A 21,699-nucleotide genomic window follows, 5' to 3' on the forward strand; every position below is an offset into this window, starting at 1 on the left:
TTTATTGCAGATTTATTCATAAGCTGGAAAAAGGGCACGAGTGTTCTGAATTTTGGTGTTTACATTACAACATACATTTAGCACATCACACAGCAGGCTTTGCTTCCATCAGTGGCAGATTACAGAATCACTGAACACAATAGAACTTTAATGAGATTTCAGCTTTATAACATTCGTATTTCCTGGCACTGGAGAAATAAAAATCAGATTCAACACAATCGTTTTCCAAAGCTCGCCATTAAAACATCATTAGGAGCTGGACTTTTAAGAAAATAAATGAAACTCATAGCAGTAAGTAACTCACCTCCTGACTCCCCAAAATCTGTTCAACAGAGACAAGGCACAAATCAGTACGGGCGGCACGGTGACACAGTGGTTAGTACTGTTGCCTCATAGCGCCATGGACCCAGGTTCAATTCCTTCGTTACTGTATGTGTGGAGTCTGCATGGTCTCCCCGGGCAGGATTTTATGGCCTCACATGCCCCGAAACCATAAAATCCCGCTCGAGGTCAATGGACCTTCCCATGTTCTGTCCCCTGTCAGCTCCAATTCCAGTGGTGGACGGGCCAGTAAAATTCCGACCCCCATTGTCAGAAGTGGATTTCCTCCGGGTGCTCCGGTTTCCTCCCACACTCCAAAAATGTGCAGATTAGGTTGGTTGGTCCCTTACTGTCAGGGGGATTAGGAGGGTAAATACGTGGAGTTACAGGGGTAGGGTCTGGCTGGGATTGTTGTTGGTGCAGGGTCGATGGGCCGGGTGGCCTCCTTCTGCATTGTTGTGATTCTATGTTGGCATACGCACGCACCATGCGGCTGGATGAATACGACTCCAAGATGCCCAGCACCATTTAAACAAAGTAAATGGTGTGATTGGCATTCTATCCACCACCTTATTCATCCCTCCACTACTGGCAATTCATGACTGCCCTGTGGATCATCTTGAAGTCATGCTGCAGCAACATGCCATACCTTCTTTGACAGCACTTTCCAAATCTGCAATCTCTATCATCTGGAATAACAAGTGCACCAGACTATGGAATTACCTGCAAGTGCCTTTCTCAGCCACACACCATCCTGACTTTGAACTATATTGTCCTTTATTCATTGTGTCAAAATCCCCGAACTCTCTCCCTAACAGCACTGTGGATTTATCTTCACCAGATGGACTGAAGCAGTTCAAGAAGCCAGCTCAAAACCTTCTTCTCAAAACAATTAGTAATGGGCAATAATTACTGAGCTTTCCAGCAACAGTCACATCCCAGGAATGAATTTAAAATATGACTAAGCAGAATTCAGAAAATATGTTAGTTACATAAGGTTTGTAAACTTCAATTGTGAGTTTGATCATCACAAGCTCACGTTTGGAAATTACCAGGTTACTCTCCTCCATCAAACTCAAACCTTAACTGTCCCAATCGATTTAAAAAAAGGCACTGATTTAAATGATGCCAACCTGGAAAACACTGGGTAGGATTATCCGGCCGCGCTCGCCCCAAAGCCGGAAAATCCCACTCGAGGTCAACGGAGCATTGCACAGTCCGTGTCCTGCCCACTACGATTCCCGTGGCGGGCGCAGTGGGAAAATTCCACCCACCATCTTTGATCCCAGTTCACTGCCGAGTTTGCTGATCTCAGCCCGATGTTATAATTGGCTTCAGAATCCTGAGATTATTTTGGGAAAAGTCAAGGCTTTGGCTCCTGATCACGATCCAGTGATCTGTTGGTGCTGGGAAGTGCCCATGTCTGGAAGTCAGCTGAAGACAGAATTAAACTCAGCAGTAATAAAATAGCTTGCTGGGCCTCATTTTGGCAAAGTGTTGAAGGGGTGGGTACTTCAACACAAGTCAGTGAGTCAGAAGGATATTAGACCAAATTGAAACTGGATAAAGGAGGTATCGAGTTCTCTGCATAGTTATAAATTTTCATATCAGAGCTGTCATTAGGATTTATTTATTATCATTGTTACCCGATTATATAAAATGATCAAAATCAATTAAAATTGATCAATAAATGTGCATTGACAATAGCAACTTGCATTTATATAGTGCCGTTACTGTAATAAAACATCTCAGGTCACTTGGCAGGGTTGCTATGAAGGAAAGTTTGACGCATAGTCACATGTTATATTAGAGCAGATGATCAAAAGCTTTAGGGAGCATCATAAAGAAGGAAGAGCAGTTTACTGAGGGAATTCCAGAGCTAAGGGTCTTAGGAGCTGATGGCATAGACACCCATGGTGGGGCACTCTCTCTGTTCTCTCCATGTTTCATGCCATGATACCACTATGTAGCAAGGCAAGGAAGCCATACAACCATGAGATCTAGGCGCAGAATTAGGCCATTCAGCCCATCAGGTCTGCTTTGCCTTTCGATCATGACTGATAGGTTTCTCAACCCTATTCTACTGTCTTTTCCCTGTAACCTTTGATCCTCTTACCAATCAGGAACCTATCTATCTTTGTCTTAAATACACTCAATGATCTGACCTCCACAGCCTTCTGTGGCAATGAGTCCCATAGAATCACCACCCTCTGGCTGAAGAACATAGAGCATAGATCATAGAACACTACAGCACAAACAGGCCCTTCGGCCCACGAGTTGCGCCGATCACATCAACACCTACCAATCTATAGACCTATCTATAACCCCCAACCCCATTAAACCCCGTATACTCATCCAGAAGTCTTTTAAAAGACCCCAGCGAGTTTGCCTCCACCACCACTGACAGCAGCCGATTCCATTCACTAACCACCCTCTGAGTGAAAAACTTACCCCTAACATCACTTCTGTACTTCCCTCCCCGCACCTTAAATCTGTGTCCTCTCGTAGCGACCATTTCAACCTGGGGAAATAAAGAAATTCCTCCTCACCTTGTTCCTAAAGGGTTGTCCCCTTACTCTGAGGCTGCGCCCTTGGATGGAAACATCTTCCCTATGTCCACTCAATCCAGACCTTTCAGTGTTCTGTACATTTCGATGAGCATGCTCCCATATCCTTCTAAACTCCATTGAATGCAGACCCAGAGTTTTCAAATACCCCTCACACTTCAGGCCTTTCATTCCTGGGATCATTCTCGTGAACCTCTTCTGGACTCTCTCCAGGGCCAACACATCTTCCTTATATACGAGGCCCAAAATTGCTCACAATACTCCAAATGTGGTCTGATTAGAGTTGGATGAAGCCTTAGCAGTAGATCCCTGTTTCTGTATTCTGGAGACAGGCCTCAAGAGCTATCTTGGTTCGGTATAAAGACTGAACCCATCTTGCCATTATTCAGAACCAGACACTAGCCAAATCAGCTAACTGAGCTAACCAACCTCTTGGTGGAGTGATATAAAATATAGCAATGCTTAAATAGTTATGGAAAGGCCTAAATTCCAAGTCTGTTGGTCTTCGACGGCACATTAATGCAGGTGCAAGAGGACAAAACACACACGTTACAAATTGTCTCTCAGCTTATTCTGTTTATCGATTGGCTCACACACTAATACGATGGCAAGGCCCAAGAGTCATTACAATGTGTGTTGACCTGATGCCAACTGTTTATTTAATGCAAATCACTATAATTTAGATTCAGATACATTTTCAGTTTAACACAGTACTTAATAATTGTGAAGTACTGTGTAAAAAATTGCATCTACATGATAATAATTTGCACCAAGTAAAGTGTTGCCACAGGAATTCAAATCCTGACCTATGATTGAATTACTAAATGAAGCGAATGCACGCCCCAGTGCCAATGAATCCACTGCAGAAAATGGAGTTTAAAATGTAAAAGACGTCAAACACTCAGCAATAATATTTTATCACAAGGTCAAATATATATTACCATTCAAAAAATTATTGCTGTAACGGGTACGATAGCACATTAGAGCGACAATAGCAGAGTTGTTATGCCGCTGGACTGGTAACCCAGAGGCCCAGACTAACGATCCGGAGCCATGAGTTCAAATCCCACCACGGCAGCAGGGGGAATTTAAATTCAGTTAATTAAATGAAATCTGGAATAAAAAGCTGGCATCGCTAACAGTGACCGTAGAACTCCAGGAAAAACACTTCTGGTTTATTTATTCAGTGAAGGAAATGCACCATCCTCATCTGGTCAGGCCTACATGTGACTCCAGACTCCACACCCATAGCAATGTCATTGACTCTTCAGTGTCCTCTGAGCATCACTGCCGAGCAAGCCTTCCAGTTGTGCTCAAGAAGGCAGCTCACCACAACCCTCTCAAGGGCAGTTAGGGATGGGCAATAAATGCTATGACGCCTACAGCAAATGAATGATGGTTTAAAAATTGAATCTGTCGATGGAAACATGGAAATTTAAAATAAAAAGGAGAATAATTCCTCAACAAAAGTACATTCTCCAAGTTTTCAGAGTCTTAAGTAGGTTAATTGTGTGTTAACTTGGAAAAATTCAAGGTAATCGGGAATGGTGTGCATGGTTTTTTGAGAAGGGAATCATGTTTAACCAATTTATCAGCTTTCTTTAAAGGAATAACATGCATTGTGAATGAGGGGAGCCTGTAGTTGTACTGTACTCAGATTTCCAGAAGGCAATTCATAAGGTGCTATGTAAAAGCAAAGTATTTTGCGAAGTAGGAGCTCATGATATGTGGGATAATATATTGGCATGAGTAGATTTGATGGCTGGCGGAAAACCGTGAGTATGCATAAATGGGTCTTTGATCGACAGGATGTGACGAGTGGAGTCCTGCTGGGGTCTGTGCTAGAGTTTTAGCTTTTTACAATTTACATCAGTGACTTAGATCAGGGGACCCACCTCCTAACTTTGCAATCTCATGGGATAGGCAAAAAAAAGCAGAATGGACTCAATTCCAGAGAAATTCTGTGGAAATCCTCTCCGGCTGTCTAAGGCAAGGGTTCCTTGGGCCACAACTCCCCTTAATCCCAGCTAGCTAGAACCCAACCTGCTTAACTTGAAATGTCCCAAAATTGTCAAGTTCCTTATTAAAGAACTGCAGTGAATCCATATCAATCACATGGTCAGAGAGTGATGAGGTTCTGCAAAAATAAATATGGACCATGCTGGTCAGCCATTTCTTCATCTTGTTGGGAGCTCAATATTCTCCTCTTTATGTGGGAGAGACAAAACTGGACAAAAGAGGATAGTTTTCAATGCCCTGCTCAGCCACAAGTCTGGCATCACCAGTTTTATGTCTGGGTAGAAAGTTGAAATGCACAATCTTGGCCTTAATAACAAATAGGCCCACACGCTCCTCTGTACCTACTGTTGAAGGTGTGGGTAGAAGGGCAGGTAGGAGAGATCTTTGGAAATTGTTCATTGTAGAGGAAGGAAATTGAGGCCATCTTTCATCTCCAAAATGACACTATAAAAGCTGACTGTTCTCACAGAGGAAAATTAGATCCCATTTCAAGTGACATGGTTCTACAAGATCTGGCGGTGGATGGTTAAAGCAGTTGTGCATCCGATACGTTGCAGTCTACTATGCTTGAACTGCAAAACATCAGGAACTCAGCAGAGTCCAGGGTTTGGTGCCTTTATCCTGAGTTACGTAGATCATTAGGAGGTTAGTTATGCCTGAATAAAGTTTCTGAAGTGCTCCCACATCCTTCATTCTACTGACCTGGTTTGATCGTAAGATGGAGAATTACAAAAGCTTACAGCAGAGCTGTTCATTCCACTGTGCCTATGCAAGTCCTTTGAGTGATCTGTACAATTCATTCCATTCAACTTGTTCCTTTCCCATTGCCTGCAAATATTTCTATATTGAATTTGTTTTAAAAGTTCTGCTTCCACCATCCTTTTGGATAACGCACCCTAAATCAGAACAATTCATTCCATATAGAAGATTCTCCTCTGTTCTTATGTTCCCTGCCTGGTCTATTTGCCAATTACCTCAAGCCCATGGTTGCCAGCATCCTTCCGATGGAAACATTTACTCCTCATCTACACCTATCTCACAATTTGAACATCCCTGTTGCATCCTTCCTTAACCTTCTCTGCTCTAAGGAGAATGAATAATCCCAGATCGTCTTGCCCCTCTGCATAGCTGAAGTCCTTCATCGCTGGGAGCTTTGGGACCCTTGACCATTTGATATCTCAAGTTGTTGCACGGTTGACCCCCTCAAGTCTAATATAAACCAGAGCTCTCTTGCACCATTCCAATTCCTTCACCAACAGACTTTTCCATACATATCACACATTATGGCACGTCTCACCATTTCACACAAGAGAGAAAAATTGGTTCTCCTTCCTACCAAAAAATCTTTGATCAAAATGGTTTTAAAATCAGAAAAAAAAATCAAAGTAACATCTTTGATTGATCTTGAAATGATGTTACCCTAATAGTGTATAATATTACTGCTAAAACAAAAAAGCAGATCGATTTGCTGTGTCTCTTTTCTTAAGTGTCTTTGAATGATAACATTAAGGGAAGAAAATGTGTTAAGAAATGAGGATTAAGTCTCAGTCACTACAGGTCAATAAATTGCATCAGCCAAATTGGATTTTATTGGTAAGTACTCTCCAAAGCCTACTAAAAATTATCTGAAGAACATAATACTGCAGCTCAGTGGTTTCTTTTAAATCTGCTCATCTATAATGGATCCAGACCTTTCATAATGCAATTATAATGCAATTAATTTTGTAGATACTTTATGAGTTGCGGCCTTTGACATTCTCCTTAACTTTTCAGGTACTTCTTTATTATAATTAGATTGCAGAGACTTGTTAACTCAATGCAAGCTTGTTCCCCCATTTATTATACAACTAGTGCTGTTCATCTTGCTCCAGGGTTAAGAATAGCCACCAACCAGTAAAACCAATGAGTCAAAATATTGTCTCAAATTGCATCCTTCCGTGCTGCATAACCGCCAAAAAACTAACGACATTGCTGAAAGAATCTGGAAGTAACAAACGAGTAGAGGACATTCCGCATACAGCAAAGAGTTTTCAGTATGAAGTGAGTGAATGAAAATAACCTTCATGGAAACAAAACATGCGAAACTTTGCTTCAGTAGGGATGATGCTTCTTTACTAGCTCGGCAAATGAAATTTGCATAGAATTCCCCATGCTATACATTAATATGCTGGAAGTTCAGAACAACGTGAAGCGGTTAGGAATACATTTAAGAAAAAAATAAGATTTGTTTATTTGGAAATGACCTGACTATATTATAGAAATAAGAAAGATTATTTTTCAATAAAATTAAATTTTTTGACTGGCAAAGGATTATTTGATTAGATACCTACATATGTTACGTATTGTATAGAATGGACGGCAGAGTAACCAACTCAGGCCAGCTGATTTATTCTTGATCCTTGGGAAACATCAAAGCTAACGGTGTAGATGATAATCTGGCTACCATTAGACTGCAATCGATAAGAATGGAATGAAGTGAGTGCAGATCCACCCAGCTGGATGACAATGGAGAGGTTTTGGAGGATGGTGGTGTGTCAACCACATCACACACTGAAGTCTGGTCAAGAAGACTGAGAAAGGATATGTTTTACACTTACAACCACATATGTCATTTGTGACTTCTCGATAAGAGCTATTTCAGAACACACGCAGGGTCTGAAACCAGGCTGCAGAAAATCAAACATGGAGTGGGATTTTCTGTTACCCATTGAGCCTGCTCCACCATTCGATCATGGCTGATATGCTTCTCATCCCCATTTTCCTGCCTTCTTCCCATAGCCCATCAACCCTTCTTGTTTTTGTCCCAGTCTTTCTCCATAGTAACTAAGACTGGAAAATCCCGCCCGAGGACAATGGATCTTTGCATGGGTCCGTGTCTCGCCTGCTACAGTTCCCATCTAGGAGTTCTGAGAAAGATCCGTACTGATTTGTGAGATAACAACTAAAGGCTTTAGAGAGGAAAGGAAGCTTGAAGATTGGGTAACAGTTTGCAAGGACCATGGCTGATTTTTGAGGAGGGAATAACGTTGGCATTGGACAGAAGGAAAGTCCCTGGAGAGGTAGTTCTAATAACAATGTCAAATAACCTTATAGCAATGTCAAATAACCTTAAAGTGGCATGGTAGCACAGTGGTTAGCACTGCTGCTTCACAGCTCCAGGAACCTGGGTTTGATTCCTGGCTTGGGTCACTGTCTGTGTGGAGTTTGCACATTCTCCTCGTGTCTGTGTGGGTTTCCTCCAGGTGCTCTGGTTTTCTCCCACAGTCCAAAGATGTGCAGGTTAGGTTGAGTGGCCATGCTAAATTGACTGTAGATGCATAGGTTAGAGGATTAGTGGGTAAAATATGTATGGATATGGGGGTAGGGCTTGGGTGGGATTGTGGTCAGTGAGGACTCGATGGGCTGAATGGTCTCTTTCTGTACTGTAGGGTTTATATGATTATATTAAAATGAATTTGTCATTTACACACCCATAGTACAAATTTCTGAGTGTCTTAAGTTCATATGATATAGGAGCAGAATTAGGCCATTCAGCCCATTGAGCCTGCTCCACCATTCGATCATGGCTGATATGCTTCTCATCCCCATTTTCCTGCCTTCTTCCCATAGCCCATCAACCCTTCTTGTTTTTGTCCCAGTCTTTCTCCATAGTAACTATATCACCAAATTTGGTGTTAATCACAATGCAGTTGACTCTCAACTACCCTCAGGCAAGTGGGGATGGACAGTAAATGCTGGCCAGCCAGCAATGTCCATCTCCCATGAATAAAAAATATGAAAAAATACTTATAGTTGCCAAAGCTAAAACATTTTTAGTGAACAATAGGAATCCCTGTAGGAGGATGTAAAGCATTGAGATATTGACTTGAGGGTGGATGAAGGATTTAAGGGTTAACATCAGAAGCACATGTTGCTGATGTAATATCACATGACTAAGTAACAGATCTGGGGGGTAGCAGAAGTTCTAACTTTGTGCAGAGATCCTAATATGTATATAATCGCCCTAAATAAAATGTAAAGGTTTTAACACAGAAGTGAGTATCAGGCCCAAAACAATAACACCAGTAAAGCAGTAATAATTCCAGGATTCAGTGCAAGCATGGAATTCACACTAGCACTCCCGCAATAATTTTGGAGCACTGAAGGCTCACATTAGGCTCAGCACTGGGGCCAGCATAGACACAATGGGCCAAAGGGCCTTTTTCTGTGCTGTGCACCTCAATGACTCAATGACTAGAGAAAGAGGTTTTCCAGATATAGAACCTGAAAAAACAAAAGGGTCAGGTCAGTACACTACTCTATACAGTTGGAGCTATTGCCAACAATGTAATGGTGAGGCAGGGTAGATGAGAGTTCAACTTCTAATGAAGAAGTCTTACAAGCAATTGATTAATATTTCAGTGTTTGTAAAAATTTAATTATAGAAAGGGAAAACTTTAACAAGTACAAAGAAAACAAAGAAAATTACAGCCCTTTGGCCCTCCAAGCCTGCATCAACCAAAGTGTAAGCAAAGACCAGGTGAGAGCACAGATTTGGTCATCAATGAGCTATACAGGTGAGCAGAAAATTATAACCGTGGAATACTGTGGGATGAATTGATTTGTGATCAAAAAGTTGTTGAGATCTCAGATGAAGCTCGATCAGATTTCTTGCAGTCAAGAGAGGATTTAACTCTAGTTAAGACAGCACAAATTGCGAGACAAACCGAGCTCAGAAAACAAAATAGGGTATCGCAGAGAAGGCAAGGTCCTATGGAAAAGAATGAGTGAGGCCTTTCAGTACTCAGGACTTAAGAGGAAAAGTGTAAAAACAGAAGCCCGTGAAAGTGGAAAAATCACGCTAACCGCCATCTTGAAATGCTCTCAGTGTGGCCGGAAAAACCTGTACAAGTGAGAAGCAAAGGGAGAAAACTGCCATTAGTGTGAAAAAATTTACCATTCTAAAACAGAATGTTGATCTAAAACACTGACAACCTGCAAAAAGAGAGAAATATTAAAATCAAACCGCATACAAGAATTATAAAAAGGATCACGGAGAAACAAATTAACTTTCCTACGGGAATTAAATGAAATGGGGAATAAATAGAGGAATATTAAAACTGAGGTGGATAAATATACCACAGTGACTAAATTAGACAGGGAGGCAGAAGTTTCTTTCTTATCCAATGAAGCAAAATGGCAACAAGCACATTATACTACTGACATCATTTATCAAGTTACAGAGTCCAGGTACAGCTATCCGGAATGTCCTAAGTCAACAGTTGGCAAAATTGAAGTACAAAGATAGAGAAATATGCTTTGTATGTCAACCATACCCCTGCACAGCTTAGCAGGAACACTGGTTCCACTATCGATCCTTGTGGAACACCACTTCGCAACCTGTGCCAGTTTGAGTAACTCTGCTTAGCTCCTGTTTTCCATTTGTATTCAACTTGCTATCTATTAGCTCCTGCTCCCTTAACTCCACATGTTCTAGCTTTGGTCATGAGTCTACAATGTGGTACTTTTCAAAATCTAAATATATTACATCAACTACCTTGCCTTTGTCTATTCTTCCTGTTCCTTCTTCAAAGAATTTAAAATGGCTGCTGACGTAAAACTTCCCTTTTTGAAATCCGTCTTGACTATTCTGTGTTATAATGTTTAGGTTCAATCACCGAAATCTTGTTCCTGTTCACACCGGTGGGATCGTCATGTCCCATTGATGGTGCACTCCCACAGTAGGTTTTTAGGCAGCGAGGGGCACCTTCAATGGGAAACCCGGTTAACAACAGCGGGGCCATAAGATCCCATCGCCAGCGAGGGGTATGCCGCCTCCTGCCACCAGCAAACATGCCATAGAGAGGGAGAAAATTCCCACCTGAGATGTTTTCCTATTACATTGTTGAGTGAAAATTACATTTTCATTTCTATCACTTACATTAAACTGATGGGTTTATAGCGGCACAGTGGTTAGCACTGCTACCTCACAGTGCTGGGACCCGGGTTTGATTCCCGGCTTGGGTCACTGTCTATGTGGAGTTTGCACGTTCTCCCTGTGTCTGCGTGGGTTTCCTCCAGGTGTTCTGGTTTCTTCCCACATTCTGAAAGGCGTGCTGGTTAGGTGCATTGACCCGAACAGGCACCAGATTGTAGCGACTATGGGAATTTCACAGTAACTTCATTGCAGTGTTAATGTAAGCCTTAATGTGACTAATAAGTAAACTGTACTTTAGGTTTCTAGACTGTCTAATCTTTCTTTTTAGATAAAGGAATCACAATAGCAGAGATCGACAACGTAAATATATGGGGTTATGGAAATAGGGCCAGGGTTGGATTGTGGTCAGTGTAGAATTGATGGGCTGAATGGCCTCCTTCTGCACTGTAGGGATTCTATTCTGTTATCTAATAATGTCATTTTTCAGTGTCTCATTTACATGCAGGTTTTCATCACTGTGTTTTATGGTACATGACACAGCTAATTTGAATGCAAAGTACTAAAGAAACATAAGGTCATGGGACAAACATCAGATTACATAAAACAGAAGATATAACTTGAGGATAGAATGCCTCCCCACAGTGTCGCCCTATCTGACTGGAAGAAACACTTTCAAAGCTATATATCTGCTGACAGGATTTCAACCTCTCCCTGCAACAGTGGTTGATAGCAAGCAGCAGAGGCTAAAGCATAATGAATTGGAGATTAAAACGTACAGTTAAATCCCCACTGGCCAAAGATCTTTAACAAATGGCAGCCAGTCTATGTGTCCTAAGCCTTCATTCTTGTGCTCTTCCTATTCCTAGCCTAAACGTTGTTCATTTTCATCGCCACTGTTTGCATCACCAATGTGAATCAGTCAGCTGAGACCAGAACACAGATCAAAGATTTTTTTTCACCCAAAGTTTGTCTAAGGCTAGAGGCATCAGGAATGCTCATCTAAAACAGACTCCTATTTTATACAAACATACGTACAATCATACAAACTGGGAGCAGGAGTAGGCCATTTGACCCATTGAGCCTGCCCCAACATTCAATAAGATCATGGCTAATCTAACTGTGACCTCAACTTCACATTCCACCTGCTCCTGATACCCTTTGGCTCCCTTATTGGTTAAGAATCTATCTACCCCTGTCTTAAAGCTATTCATTGACCCTGCCTGCACCTGGGGAAGAGATTGCCAAAGATTCACAAGCCTCAGAGAGAAATAATAATTCTCATTTCCATCTTAAATGGGAGACGCTTCAGTTTTATCCCCTGGTTCTAGTCTTGACTGCAAGAGGAAACATCCTTTCAGCATCCACCCAGTCAAGTTCCCTCAGGATTTCATATGTTTTGCCCCTCATTCTTCGAAACTCTAATGGATACAGGCCCAGAGTGCATAAACAAGGCAAAGTTCAGGAAACGCATTCAGAGAGTACTGTAGAAAACCAATTATTGTGTATGGCGGCTGTGAAATTAGCAAGCTTGGTTGTAGTAATGTGGAACATAGAACACATACAGTGTAGAAGGAGGCCATTCAGCCCATTGAGCCTGCACCAACAACAATCCTACCCAGGCCCTATCCTCGGAACCCCACATATTCACCCCTGACACTACGGGTCAATTTCGCATGGCCAATCAACCTAACCCACACATCTTTAGAGTGTGGGAGGAAACCGGAACACCCAGAGGAAATCCACACAGACACTGGGACAATGTGTAAACTCCACACAATCGACTGAGGCTGGAATTGAACTTGGGTTCCTGGCGCTGTGAGGTAGCAGGTCTAACTATGGTGCCACAGTGCAGCCCCTAAAAATTCTAGATTAATTAATTGATTGAATTTTAGTTCCATCAACTGCCCTGTTGGGATTTGAACCCATGTGTCCACAGCATTAGCCCAGACCTCTGGATGACTAGTGTAGTAATATTACCACTATGCCACCATCTTCACAAAGAGATAGAATGCAAAGAGGCAGAGATGATGTTGCTATTGTACAAGGCATTGATTAAATGTCATCCAGGCCATCAAATCTGGTAGGCCCACCTGCAGATACCTCCTCCCCTACCCGCTGCTGCAGAGTCCCAGGGTCCGGGGTTGCTGGCAGCCTCCATCCTGAACTCCGGAGGCAGCTTCAGGCATTGTTCAAGTGAGTCCTGACATCTGCATGCCACGTTGTTCCAAATGTGTTTTGCACCAGTGTGTTTTCCTGCTGGCGCCATGGCGAGTCAGGCGTGGGTGGTTGGGCTTTCATCTGCATCCCATTAGCAAGACGCAAAGGAGTTTCATACCGGACTCCAGCAGGTTTCCCCATCCGCCATGATGGACACCAGAGGAAGATCCCATGATGAAGTTCACATCAGCGTAAAACCGATTTCTGGGCTTCCTGCTGAATGGTTCCCCTCTGCCCACCAACCCCACAGGAGCATGGGAAAATTCCCCCCAAAGTGACAAAGGAAGGTTAAAGAACAGGACTGGATTTCATTGAAATAGAGGATTTGAACTAACACAGTTTTGGAAATTCTGAAGTGGCTGGGTAACATTAATGCATTAAAGTTGTGCAAGTTCAAGAACTGGACAGGGTAATCAAAAAGATTAGAAAATAATATTAAGAATGGAAGTAGCAACAGATGTTGCTGGAGAAAAGTGAGATTTAGTATTATGATGAGAATGTGAAAAACTGGGATTGAGATCAACCAGAAAAAGAGGCTTGGGTGTTCTAAAGTCCTTTTCCTTTTCTAAAGGTCACGTAGGCCAGAATTTTCCTCTGTTGCTGTCGGTGAGATCTTCGGTGAGAACCCCCACCGCGAGTTTCCCAGCGAATGGGGGGGGCGTATACAATGCAAAACCACTTTGACAGCGGTAGGATCAGCGAGCCAGACAGCCCCTGCCATCGCGAAACATGCTGCAGGGATCTCTGTTCACATTTATTTACCACAGAAAGGAGAATGGGAAACAAATGCACAGAACAATATTCCCTGTATTATTTGTGATTTACATGCAGAAAGCGAGAATATGTCTGAGAAATCACTCAGGTTTGAAAGACAATCACAGAATCCTTACAGTGCAAAAGGAATCCATTCGGCCCATCGAGTTTGCACTGACTCTCTGACATAGCATATCATCCAGGCCCTATTCCCGTAACTCCACATATTTTACCCATTAACCCCCCCTAATCTACACATCTTGAGACACTAATGGGCAATGTATCATGGTCAATCCACCTAACCTGCAATTCTCTGGATCAAAAGATTTTCTCTGAAAGCAGCCCTGCCAAACTAATTTCTAATAAATTTCGACACATGTTTCTCCCTCCGTGACAAAGATACATTCTTATAAGAAAACTTATGAGGTAAACACTTCAAAATTATTTTCTAAAGAACCTATTAAAGCTTATCAATAAGTTAATCCATTTATTGTTCAATAGGGAAAAGATCTTTTTGATGTCTCCCTTGCCTCCCCCCCTTTCCAAGCTTCTACTCATATATTCCTCCCTTCGATCGACCCTGATTTTTCTCCTGAATTTCCATGTGTAAGTCACCTGATGCTCCTTCAAGGCCTCACTGCCCTCAATTTGTGCAAGTGAGACCCATGTACAGGTTCTGACTTCTCCATCACAGTATATCCCACCCTCTCAGTTTACTGCCATTGCCTTCTTTCTAGAGATGTTGATGGCATCGACCATTAATTCCAGACTTTGATGCGGACATTGCTGAATAGAGAAGGGACTGAGGAGCATGGCATGCCAGTTTGGAGCTTTCTTTCAATAATACTCACTTCACAGTTGATGAAAGCAGGATTACTGGCTCAGCATGAAACCCCTGGAAACCGCGGTTGCAGAAATACCTTTGTTCATGCTTGTAAACAGCTAATTTAAGTCCGCTTAGATTGTTCCACAGATCAGCAAGTGAAAGTCCACCTTAATCAAGTCCCGAGTTCCTCCCAGAACATGCCCATCCCATCGGGAAAGAAAGCAGAACAAACCATCTGAGGGAAGGAGTTAGGAGAAATCATGCGCTTAAAATGACTCCCAGATAACCAGAAATATTTGCAGAGAATAACTTTGAGACCAGGCGGGGGAAGAAAGTTAAGGTTTGAGTTAAAATATTGGTAAATACAAACTTGAATTATGTTAACTAAGCCTAGTAGAAATCTACTGATTGATGACAATTATTTCTTATTGCCTCTTCATGTCGAAATGCAAATCGATGCCTGTGATTTTTAACTAAATATATTTCCTTCCAGTTTTGCTTGCAAGCAACGACACAGAACTAAGTGAGCCAATTAAACTCTTTACACCATCGATCCTGCCGAAACAGTCCATTGTGCTCTCAGGTAATATTATGGTGATGCTAGTACCGTAATACGTTGAATATGTTTCCTTTAAAATCCCATCATAAAACTCAAGAGTTTCAAATATATTTCTTCACTGGACACAGCTACTGTGTTTATCTGATCAATCTGCCCCCCTCCCCCCACAACTGCTACCAGCTGAGCCTAAATTGCAGAGTATTTGTCTTGGGATTCCACCTTTTTACTGCCTTTTTATAGTCCGTTGCATTAGGTACTTTTCAGAAGAATCTGAAATGAATCTTGGTTTTAATAAGCACCTACAATCAAATAAGCACCACACCGAGGATGGCCGAGATTCCCCACTGGTTTAACTATAATCAATTAATGACACATCACAGGAAACAGTTGAAATCTATGTTAGTTAAAGGCCTACTTGTAATTGATATTAACAGGCCAGAGTTTACGGAATTCCTCAGTTAATCTTCTTAGTTAGTGGTGGCCGCTTTCTTCCTTTTTTCTTTCAAACTGCCTTCTCTCTCCTCCTCTCCTGATGGCACTGACACCTTACAAAAGCACCGTTTATTTTTGAGTTTTGAGAGCAGTTATTGGAAGGCTCAATGCCAATTCAGTCTTCATCATTGCCCCTACATAAGAACATAAGAACATAAGAAATAGGAGCAGGAGTAGGCCATCTAGCCCTTCGAGCCTGCCCCGCCATTCAATAAGATCATGGCTGATCTGTCGTGGCTCAGTTCCACTTTCCCGCCCTCTCCCCATAACCCTTAATCCCCTCCTTTATCAAGAACCCATCAACCCGCTTCTTAAAAATATTTAGCGAGGCAGCCTCCACCACTTCAACGGGCAGAGAATTCCAGAGATTCACCACCCTTTGAGTGAAGAAGTTCCTCCTCAACTCCGTTCTAAACCGCCTCCCCTTTATCTTGAGGCTGTGCCCCCTAGTCCTACTGTCTTTTTTGAGCGGGAAGAGTCTCTCCACCTCTATCCTATCCATCCCATTCATCATCTTATACGTCTCAATGAGATCTCCCCTCATTCTTCTAAACTCTAACGAGTACAAGCCTAGTTTATTCAGCCTCTCCTCATAGCTCAACCCCCTCAACTCCGGTATCAGCCTAGTAAACCTCCTCTGCACTCCCTCCAGGGCCAAAATATCCTTGCGCAGGTGCGGCGCCCAAAACTGCACACAGTACTCCAGCTGTGGCCTCACCAATGCCCTATACAGCTGCAGCAAGACCTCCCTACTTTTATATTCAATCCCCCTCGCTATGAAGGCCAGCATCCCATTCGCCTTCCTGACCACCTGCTGCACCTGCAAGCTGGGTTTTTGCGACTCATGCACAAGGACCCCGAGGTCCCTCTGCACCGTCGCCTGCTGCAGTTTTTCGCCACGTAAGTAATAGTCCTTCCTACCATTCTTCCTACCAAAGTGGACCACCTCACACTTGCCAACATTAAATTCCATTTGCCATTTCCTGGCCCATTCGCCCAGCCTATCTAGATCCTTCTGCAGACTCTCCACACCCTCCGCACAATTTGCCTTTCCCCCAATCTTGGTGTCATCAGCAAATTTCGACACCCTGCACTCGGTTCCCTCCTCCAGATCATCTATATAAATGGTAAATAGCTGAGGCCCCAGCACCGACCCCTGGGGCACCCCACTAGTCACCAACCGCCAATCCGAATAGCACCCATTGACCCCCACTCTCTGCCTCCTATTTGACAACCAATCCTCTATCCACGCTAACACCCTACCCCCAACTCCATGTCCCCTGACCTTCTGCAATAACCTCTTGTGAGGTGCCTTGTCAAACGCCTTCTGAAAATCCAGAAAGACCACATCCACCGGCTCTCCTCTATCCACTGCATGAATGCTTGTGGCACAGAATCATAGAATTATTGAATCGCTACACTGTGGAGGGAGGCCATTCGGCCCATTGAGCCTGCACTGACCACAATCCCACCCAGGCCCTATCCTCATTTACTTACACCGCTAATCCCCCCGGCACAAAGGGGCGATTTAGCCTGGCCAATCAACCTAACCCACACATCTTTGGAGTGGTTGGAAGTATTCAGAGGGGATTTTTCCCTCCTTAACCAAGGGCGGTTGTCGCACCTTTACAAAGAACAAAGAAAATTACAGCACAGGAACAGACCCTTTGGCCCTCCAAGCCTGCACCGATCATGCTGCCCAACTTAACTAAAATCCCCTACTCTTCTGGGGACCATATCCCTCTATTCCCATCTCATTCATGTACTTGTAAAGACGCCCTTAAAAGGCACTACCATTTCCACTTCCACTACCTCCCTTGGCAACGAGTTCCAGACACCCACCATTCTCTGTGTAAAAAATCTGCCTCGTACATCTCTTTTAAAATTTGCCCCTCGCACTTTAAACCTATGCCCCCTGGTAATTGATTCTTCCACCCTGGGAAAAAGCTTCTGACTATCCACTCTGTCCATGCCTCTCATAATCTTGTAGATTTCTATCAGGTCTCCCCTCAACCTCCGTCATTCCAGTGAGAACAAACAAAGTTTCTCCAACCTCTCCTCATGGCCCTCCATACCAGGAAACATCCTGGTAAATCTTTTCTGTACCCTCTCCAAAGCCTCTACATCCTTTACCACACTGTTAGCCAAATGCAACAACTTTGGCACATTTTGGACAATATGGTTCAGCTACCCTCTGAGGAAACTGGTCTTATTAGTTGCTGCTTTTCATTTTTGTTACCTAGAATTCTGAAATCTGGTTACAGGATCAATTCTGTTGATGTAAAATTAGGTCCATTGGTTCATGGTAGTTGAGTAAGCCAAGTTGCATTATTGTTACAAGGAATTACTTGATTTACTTTCAAACTGTTAAAAATCTGGACTTTGGGGACAGTACTTCATGCTTCAGTCCATTTTTCACGAAAACCACAAAATCTGTTGCTTTGTTCACGGATAATTTGCTCAGAATCTGGTGATTTCTCTAGCCAGGTTCCTCCACTAGTAACTCACAATAAGTATAAACCCTAAAGGAGTTATACAGAGGGAATTCTTTGAGCTGTTTTGTGAAATCCCATGTTTTAAACAGTTTGCGAATCAAAAACCAACAGCAGGAATATGGCCAACAGTATGTCAACTTGTAATATTAAGCAAGCCATGGAGGTATGAGAACAAAGAACAATATACCACAGGAAACAGGCCCTTCGGCCCTCCAAGTCTGCGCCACTCATTGGTCCAACTAGACCAATATTGCTGGGAAGTTGGTGGCATATTGGTATTATCACTGGATTAATAGTCCAGAGGCCCAGTGCAAGATCTAGGGACCTGGATTCAAATCCCACCATGGCAGATGATGAAATTTGAACTCAAAATATATCTGGAATTAAGAATTTACTGATAGCCATGAAAACATTGTTGATTGTTTAAAAAAAAATCTGATTCACTAATGTCCTTTAGAAAAGGAAATCTGCCATCCTTATCTGGTCTGGCCTACATGTGACTCCAGATCCACAACAGTGCAGTTGATTCATAGAATCATAAGATCCTACAGTGCAGAAGAAGGCCATTCGGCCCATCGAGTCTGCACCTGCCACAATCCCACCCAGGTCATAGCCCCATAACCACATGCATTTACTCTAGCATGTTTCCCTAACACTAAGGGGCAATTTAGCATGGCCAATCCACCTAACCCACACATCTTTGCACTGTGGGAGGAAACCCATGCAGATATGGGGAGATTGTGCAAACTCCACAGTGACCCAAGCCAGGAATCAAACCCGGATCCCTGGCGCTCTAAGGCAGCAGTACTAACCACTGTGCCACCCCTCGCAAATACCCTCTGAAATGGAGGGCAGTTAGGGATGGGCAATAAATGCTGGCCCAGCTAGCGACACTCACATCCTGTAAATGAATATAATAAATGATTCTTTCAGGAGCTTCTGTTAACTTCAACATCTTAATAATTTAAATAGTTTTCCATTTGTCACACAGTTCTTTTGCAAGTTGTCCTGAAGGACAGATTACAGTGCCTTTAAAATGGGCCAAACAGATCAATAGAGGTGTTGTCTCTAAATTGATTAAGATGTTTTAATTATTTTATCAATAACAGGTTTCTTATGTAAAATCTTTTACAATCCATTATCCAGATTTCCACAAGACCATCTCAATTTAACATATTGCAAATTCTTTGCGCTGTACCAGTAAGTGCCACGATGTCTGCTATTTCTTTGCTTTAAGTGCTGATAGTGGCATTATTAGCAAAGCTCAAAAGAAGCAGAAAACTGGCATGGTTAATTCAGGCTAATTAGTATGGTGGGAGCTGAGCCTTGTACTTCAGAGGTTCCCATGCCCTTGCATGCCTCTACCTGATTGCCTTGTCCAAAAGCAAACCCAGGAGGCACTTCCAATTATATCATAACCTCTCAAAACACCAAGCCACTCAAGGCTAATTTTATCCTATTAAACATACTGAAGGATTCAGGGGAAAAAATATCCCTTCGTGCACCAATTAGCAGTTGCTTCAGTGAACATCTCCACAATCCTTTGTTACAGTACTCTTCCGTTGTCCTTTCCTTTTTATACCAGAGTTAGATTAAATACAACAGAACCTTGACTGCCTTTTTGACAACCTGCCTGTTTGAGTTTTGACTTAACTCTCTTGCCAGATAATTCTCTATTTTGTTTCTTCTCTCTTGCTCCCCTGCCCCATCCCCCAGTTCATGCAGATTAAGAAGAGAAAAAATGAAAAACTCCGCAGCAGTTTCACACAATTACTCTCTTTTTGGGGATGTCAGCATGCCCATTGTCCATCAGACAATTGGTTTTATGCAAAAAGAGTTGACATCTAAACAAGAAGCTCCTATCTCTGTTTGGGCCAATTTTCTTAATGATTTTGCAGGGCTTAATCTGTTAGCGTCAATGTTTAGTTCCATTAGCAGCTAAAGTCTCAGAGTCCACAACTCATTGGCCTGAGAGTAAACAAAGAATTTGGGGCAGGGGCGAGAAACAATAGCTAAGCTGCTGAAACAATTTTGTCATCAGATGCCGAGAGTTTACGTGCTGATGATTTTCCTCCCACTACTACTTTAATTCTGTTTAAGATAACAACCCCCCAGTGTAACATTATAAGACTAGCTTATCTGTTTTCCCACCCCTCTGACCAATCCTAATGGCAAGGTAGGTGTAAACCCAGGACAGTGAAATGAGTGGCAGCCAGCAGTAATCAGTTTCTATCAATGATTTCAAATGGGTCTAAAAGTCCCGGAATGGCAGTAAAAAGTTACATTTGTAAAACTCCTACATAACAGAATTGCTTCTCCCCCTTAAAGCCTTCCTCATGACCACTCATATTAGATTTAAATGATAATTGATTTGTTTAATTAAAACTATGTAACAAATCCTTCCTTTGTCGCACCTACTTGTTTTTGGGCCTCAGTAGCAATTGCAAGACTTTATCATGGTGGCACAGTGGTTAGCACTGCTGCCTCATAGCGCCAGGGACCCAGGTTCGATTCCCAGCTTGGGTCACTGTCTATCTGGAGTTTGCACGTTCTCCCTGTGTCTGTGTGGGTTTCCTCCGGTTGCTCTGGTTTGCTCCCACAGTCCAAAAGATGTGCTGTTTAGGTGCATTGGCCGTGCTAAATTCTCCTTCAGTGCACCCAAACAAAGTGTGGAGACCAGCTTCATTGCAGCGTTAATGTAAGCCTACTTGTGACACTAATAAATAAACTTCAAACGTATCGCTTTATAACCCCGACTCAAATCACTAATCTTTTATTTTTCTCTTCAATGGCATTCACATACTTAAAAATATTATTTGTATCAAGCAAAACCAATCATGTTCAGTCATAGTTTAAATTGCTTTGTGTAGTTTTGAACTAATTTTTCATACTAGAATGATTTTGATAACTTCTTAATCTCCTTGCAATTGTTATTTTTATATTTACATTATAGATAATCAGTCTAGCAAGCAACAATTGAGTGAATATATTAATCTATCCAGCAACAATTGAGTGAGTATATTAATCTATCCTGTTTTGGACTGTATAGCATCATAATGAACTATCTGAATATTCTTTGCAGCTTTCAAATCATGCAAATATTTTCAGTACATTTCCAAAACTGGATATTATCCAACAGAATTGGAGATGGCCACACACACACACAATAGTTATACAACAGCTTCTGCTCTGATGCAGCACAATTATACATTATATAAGCATAAAAATACATCAATACAGGGTGAAGCCCTCAAATTTACTTAGCATTACATTTGGCAAATGTTGTGAGACCAGTTTCGAAGAACCAACTCAAACTAATTTGGCTTTGGACTGAATACAGTAGCTGGTGCAAACAGGCATTGTAAATTCTAACTCGGTGCTGTTATCTCTACGTTCTTCTGGAGGAGAACCTTGTCTCCAGCTGGAACTTGCATTTTAACAGTGACAATAATTGTAATTTCCTGGCTAGAGACCAACCCCTCTAAGACATTTGGTTTGGGAGTTTTTTTTAAAAAAATCAACAGTCTTGTATA

The 21,699-nt window shown here is 42.3% G+C and overlaps 1 long non-coding RNA gene across 2 annotated transcripts in view; it reads left to right on the forward strand.

Moving 5' to 3' along the window:
- LOC145352250 (uncharacterized) overlaps positions 1–21,699 on the forward strand; it is a 184,337-nt gene that overhangs the window by 125,215 nt on the left and 37,423 nt on the right. For both annotated transcript variants that reach the window (XR_013888522.1, XR_013888523.1), the window contains exons 2-3: positions 15,114–15,203; positions 21,120–21,178. This is a non-coding gene — a long non-coding RNA (uncharacterized LOC145352250). The remainder of the gene's footprint in view (positions 1–15,113; positions 15,204–21,119; positions 21,179–21,699) is intronic.

The sequence above is a fragment of the Carcharhinus amblyrhynchos genome, chromosome 14 (assembly GCF_965287045.1).
Source record: "Carcharhinus amblyrhynchos chromosome 14, sCarAmb.v2.hapA, whole genome shotgun sequence".
In the NCBI taxonomy this organism is placed as follows: domain Eukaryota; kingdom Metazoa; phylum Chordata; class Chondrichthyes; order Carcharhiniformes; family Carcharhinidae; genus Carcharhinus; species Carcharhinus amblyrhynchos.